General features: G+C 50.7%; 1 protein-coding gene across 1 annotated transcript in view; it reads right to left on the bottom strand.

The window, feature by feature from the left end:
- Positions 1–2,588, bottom strand: part of LOC131213385 (histone-lysine N-methyltransferase, H3 lysine-79 specific-like) — a 5,768-nt gene extending 3,180 nt beyond the window's left edge. Inside the window, exon 1 of the mRNA XM_058207415.1 lies at positions 2,238–2,588. The gene's annotated coding sequence lies outside the window, so the exon portion shown is untranslated. The remainder of the gene's footprint in view (positions 1–2,237) is intronic.
- Positions 2,589–5,837: the final 3,249 nt, after the last annotated feature.

The raw sequence follows: 5,837 nt of genomic DNA, 5'->3' as shown, positions 1-5,837 counted from the left end.
CCCCCCCCCCCCCTGCAATGGGGCCCAAAAAGGCCAACTTTACCCCCCTCCCCACCCTGTCCCCCTCCCCACACACGCGGTGTGGTCGCCCCTGAATACACTGTGGAGGTGTTCTCTGGGGTGTTAGGTGTAGAACTTAATTCTTGCAGTTTTACAACACCAGGCATTACTCACTAAATATCACCAATTTTGCTATGAAATATCCGTTTGATAGCTACTGTCATAATGCATCTAAAGCAGTATGGGGTTTTTTTGGGTTAAAGTGTAAACGGCATCCGTTCCTGGTATGGTGTTTTGTCTGAGATTACTTCTTCATTACTTCAATATGAAAGTCATTAAATGTTAAGCAATGTTAGGAATTGACCACACGACCGTTTACCATCTCCTGAGTGCCAATATCTTACAGGGTTCCACATGAAAACCATTTGCGAATTTACAACCAAAGCGAAATATTCACTGCGCAAAGGTTGTACCGTGCATATGGTGGGACACGAAAGGAGTGGTGTACTATAAGCTTCTTAAACCGAATGAAATTATTGATGGACAATCCCATCGACAACCACCAATCAAACGACGAGAATGGGATGAAAGACATGATGATGATGATGAAGGGTCTCTGAGGGGATCGCTCCTAAAGATAAGAAGTTCCAAGCGACACGGAATCGAAGAATTAACTGAAAGATGGAAGAAAGTAGTAGCCAACGACGGACTTCATACTTTCATTAAGGTAGTTTGTTGTTGTAGTTAGCCTCACAAATGGCGAATAAAAACTGCAAGAATTAAGTTCTACACCTAATACGTTCGCTGTGGTGGTGGTCCCTGTTTTATGGGGGCCGCATTTCATTCGGCTCCACTCAAAGCGGTGGGGGGACAGGTTGAGGGGGTGTTGTTGCAGTCCGGATAGGTGAGGGGGAAGAGGGAAGCTGCTGAGATTGCGGCAGGAGGCGAAGTCCTGATACCTGACTGATAAAGAACTCTGTACAGGGAGCCTACCGAGGACCGGGGATCCAACCAGCCGCCGCCGCCGCCGCCACCGGTCCTCGTCCTCGGGAAAGGGCCGACTTCTAGTGACCGACTATTACTCCCGACCGGAGAGAAAAGTGATATTGCGATTCCAGACCAACTGTGGACTGGGTCCCTGGGCCCCACACAGGGTGCTGTGGAATGTGGAAAAGTTGTTTCCTACGTCTCGCCTAATTGCAGTATGCAAACGCTCTATCTGACGCGCCTCCAGACCAGAGAGAGAGAGAGAGAGAGAGAGCTCTACCTTCACGAATCCAAGAGACACCCCAGGCGCAAGCGGTGCTAGTTTATCGCCAGCAACGCAAAAACCCCACGTAGTCCTTCTAGCGTGTTAGGAACGGCGTCGCCGTCAGGGCGAACCGCGACAAGTTCCACCCGGGCCGGGCCGGCCCAGGTGATTAGTGGCTGGGGGCAGGACGGGCTGGGAGGATGCAAATCGCCAATCGCCGCCAGCAACTGGTGGTGATGGTGGTGGCGGCTGGCGAACGCAGGTGGCGAACCTGAGAACCTGTAGCCTGTGGCGACCAGGCGCGACAAGATTTACAGTGCCGGTTTCTCAAAAGTCGCGCGCGCGGCGTGGCCGCGGCGGTGGTGGTGGTGGCGAGACCGTGCGTGGGTTCACGCCTCGCCCCTGCGACGCTCTACCCCCCCGCCGGAACGCGCTCGGCTACGTTTCACAACCGGTTTCACAAGTCCACTGAGCGCGCGCGCGCGCGCACTACAAATGGCGATATGGTCGGTTTCTCGTCGTCGTCGTCGGCGGCGACGGCGGCAGCGTCGGCGGCGGCGAAGACGGCTATCGTAGCCGCATCTTAAATACCATTTCAAGGAAAGAAGTCAGAAGCCACGGGAACAGAGTCCCCAATCCTGCGCGGGATCGCTCACGGCGGAGTCCTTCAAGTCTGCCGTATTCCTGTGGAGCTACCGGTGAAGACCGGTGGTAGGTGTGCTAGGGCTAGCGGGTGAGCGAGTCTATCAGAACGAGGTGTTGGTGACCTCACGAACACTAGACCTGGACAGCCCTCTCGTGTCAACCGCCAGCTGGTGGTTGTGGCGCTAGTATCCCGGACCGGTACTGGACTTGGGAGTTGGGAGTGAACACCTGGTGGCCAGACCTTAGTACAGCGCGCGCCCGGTTGGCGCAGTTGATCGTGTGGCTCGATGGCTCGTCTGTTGATGGCTGCAAATTGACCCCGGAGCTCCCTCCAACTAACCTTCTTTCGCTGCGCTGTACCCGTAAGTGTATGTCTCCGGACACTCTACTGCTGCTTGCGCCTGTCAACAATGTTGTTGTTTTGACACCTGGTCCGTCGGTCAGTCGGTGGGTCGGACGCCACCCGTCCGACACTACCCTGTGGTGGCCAGGATGTAGTAGACACACAGAGGACCGGAAGTGCCACTAACGCACGCACGCACACTGGACTGGAACACGTGCGGGGACACACACAAGGATCGGGATTCGTGATCGCACCAGAAGCCACTGCTGCTCACTGGGGTCGGTCGGTAAGGCTCTGGGTCCTTGTGCACACGGTGCACGTACTACCACTGATCGCGTACTACTAACAAAGGACTAGTACATACAAACGGCACACCGGTGCTCCGCTCCGATCGCCGCTGACTGGTCGAATGAGCTCCCTGGGCTCGTCCGCGAGGCCGTCCAGGGTGTCTCTCGGAACTCGGAACGCAACACGCGCGACAGAGCGAGACAGCGCGCGTACTGAACGCTGGATCAGTCTGAATGCTGTTTTTCCCTCTTTCGCTTTCTCTGTCTCGCGCATACACTGCCTCTCTCGCTCTCACTGATACCGCCGCCAATCCTCCCCGCGCAAACCCGTGCGCTTGTCCTAGCGTACGGCAGCTTTTTTATTGATTCCTTCTTCGATTTCTCTTCTCTCTGCGCCGCTCGCGCCCTCGCTGCTGCTGCTGCTGCTGGGTGGTGTCACTTTACAGCAGGTTTTCTTCCGCTTTTTTTCTTTCTACCCGCTAGCTTGCTGTTATTTTTGCGCTGATACTGTTGTTGTTGTTGTTGTTGTTGTTTCCCCACCGTGTTTGGGCCCAGCAGTAGAACGGACGCGGCTGACAGGACCCTCGAGCACTGGTTTAGGGGCGAACACGGGTTTAGGCGTTTAGCTGTCGTGTGCGAAAAAGTGATGCCGGAGGTGCGGAGAGACCACCGCGTCAGTCAGTCTCATCCTGGGGCGTAATACCTCGCCTGAAGACCCCGCCACCAACCGCGCGTCGCGCAAACCGCGATCATCTAGCGCAAACATGTTCTGACGGTGAGGTAAGATGAAGATGGCTGGGGAGGTGGGGGGGGCGGTATCTCTTGAGTATCATTTTGTGGAGTAGCGCAAAACCGCCCAGATAAGCGCCCAATAATTATTCTTCATGTGCTCATTTATTGCAGGCTCTAGCAGGCAGCCTGGCAGCTCACCTACTAAACGGAGCGACAGAGAGAGATAGAGAGAGAGAGCGCGCGAGAAGGATCTATTCAGTAGACGTGCCTGGTCCGGTTCAAAGGACAGCGTGCAGCGCGTGGGTGGCTTGTAGCAAAATCGCCCAGCTCCTTTCAAGCTCTACATCGTCCAGTGCCCATTTGGATAATTTCGTGTTTTATGTACTTGTCCAAAAACCGCCGAACCCCCATCTGGCAAATTTCGCTGACGTCCCAATGATCTAGGAGCAACAAGGGTACTACAGGGTGGCAACGTGAAGGTGATACACTTAAATTATGTCACAAAAATCAGAATTTTTTTCTCTCTTCTAGCCCTTTTTAATAACATGTTACAGTAGTAAACTTACAATGTATTGCGTTCAATTCAAATTTTTCACCCTTGTGTTTGATTACAGATTTTGACTGAATGGTTCTTAAAATGCTTGGCACAAGGAAGCAAATGGCTTCTGATAACGTTTTGCTAGTAGTACTGTTTGTTGATTTTCACGACCCGAAATTTTATTCTACCACTACCTCTCTTTTATCGGCTGCTATATCACGAAGACTTCCACCATAGATACGATCATTTTGCTTGTTCAAAGTTGCCTCCAAAGTAAACAATTTTTGTTCCGAAAAAAATATGTTGTGAGCAGCGTGCGTTCTCATTAACATCCGAGATCTGACAACCCTGTCGGCAATATGTTTGAGAGATAATCCATGAATTCTCTGCTTCTTAAAAGGACTATATTCAAGATCCTTTTCGATTATGTTTTGCATGCCACGTGCCATTTTTCTTCCCGAGCGGGCCGAGTTGATTTCGTCGAAAACGCTCCTTCACCGCTTTGATTACCGCTGAAGTCCGTACAACCCATTTTTGCCCCCGGTTTCTTTTTGGGGACAATCGTACCAGTTTCCTTGAAACGTTTGATGGTCCTGTACACGAATAATCTGGTCAAGTTCAGATGTGACAGCTTCCTCCTCATCTGAATGTTTGCGAGATTTTGAAGATGCAAGATCTTGATTAGTTCTCTATAAGAATCCATTACAAATTTCTGGTGAACGAAACACTCGAAATGATGGGCACTCGAATGAATGTATCACTTTCTCGTTGCCACCCTGTATATGCTATTCCTTTCGTGTGCAACAGGTGTGCTGGCTCTTAGCTTAGACGGACAACAAAAATGTGTAGCCCCTTAAGTCTACCTTTGTATTCAAGTTTATGACCATAACCGGGACCAAGCCAAACATCCGTCCAAACACAATGTTAAACCAACCTAAATGGGTTGATATTTTACTTTAAAGGATTGTCACCGGAACGATCGTTTAAAATCTTAATACCTGTGCGGTTGTCATGCCAATTGCATAACTTTTGGCGTTAACAATTCCTACCATGAACGAATCGATCAATGAAATCGATCAAAACACATTCGAACAAAACCGTTCACAAAAAGTACGTACATTCTTTCGTACAACAGTACAACAGTAAAATAGTCAAGCCAAACAATGGTCCAAGCAGCATGAGCTATCAAACATTTATTAATTCTTCAAAATGACCGACCTTTTCGCCATCGAGTGAGTCAGACATTGGTACCAACAGAAATCAAAAATCGGATAAAACATTGCCGGTAAAATTACAAAATTCCGCTTCTTACTTGACAGAAGGTAGAAGAAGATGTACGCCTAATAATGACATTGCGAGACGGCGGCTCCACCTATTTCGGATGGTGCTGGAAAAACATCGCGAATATATGAGTGCTACTTGTTTTTCAAGCAATACGTTTTCCTGGTGCTGATGATGGGACTAGTGGTTTTGGTTCGGACTTGATATGGTCAAAGTACGGCACGGTGCTGGTTGGCAACAGACTTTACGCTGTCATCCACCCTTGTGAGACGTTGTGGTGTGCATGCGGATACGTCAGTTGTCCACCGGGCTAGCGGAAGGTCGTCGGTGACGTCATCCCGCGAGCGATTACGTAACCATGTGCCAGCAACTAAAGTAACTAGCGTAACCATATGCCGCCGCCGTCGGCGATGACCGCGACGACGACGACGATATTCGTCGGTCGTTATCATCTTCAACTCGATGATGATGCTATGCGCGTCATGGGGCGAAACTGCGATCATCATGTGGCGGGTGCTTGGGTGCTGCTGCTGCTGTGTTAGTTTCGCCGACGACATTCTTCGCGCACACTCTCCGGCAGCGTAAGCAGTTTTCGTTCGCTACCTTTCCATTCTCTCTCTCTCTCTCTCTCTCTCTCTCTCTCTCTCTCTCTCTCTCTCTCTCTCTCTTTCTCTCTCTCTCTCTCCCTCTCTCTCTTTTTCGCTAGTTGTTTCATAGATCTTCAGCGTATATTACGTATGCGCCTCTGTACACTTTTCC

The sequence above is a fragment of the Anopheles bellator genome, chromosome X, assembly GCF_943735745.2.
Source record: "Anopheles bellator chromosome X, idAnoBellAS_SP24_06.2, whole genome shotgun sequence".
Classification (NCBI taxonomy): Eukaryota; Metazoa; Arthropoda; class Insecta; order Diptera; family Culicidae; genus Anopheles; species Anopheles bellator.
This window is presented reverse-complemented; position numbering and strand designations above follow the sequence as displayed.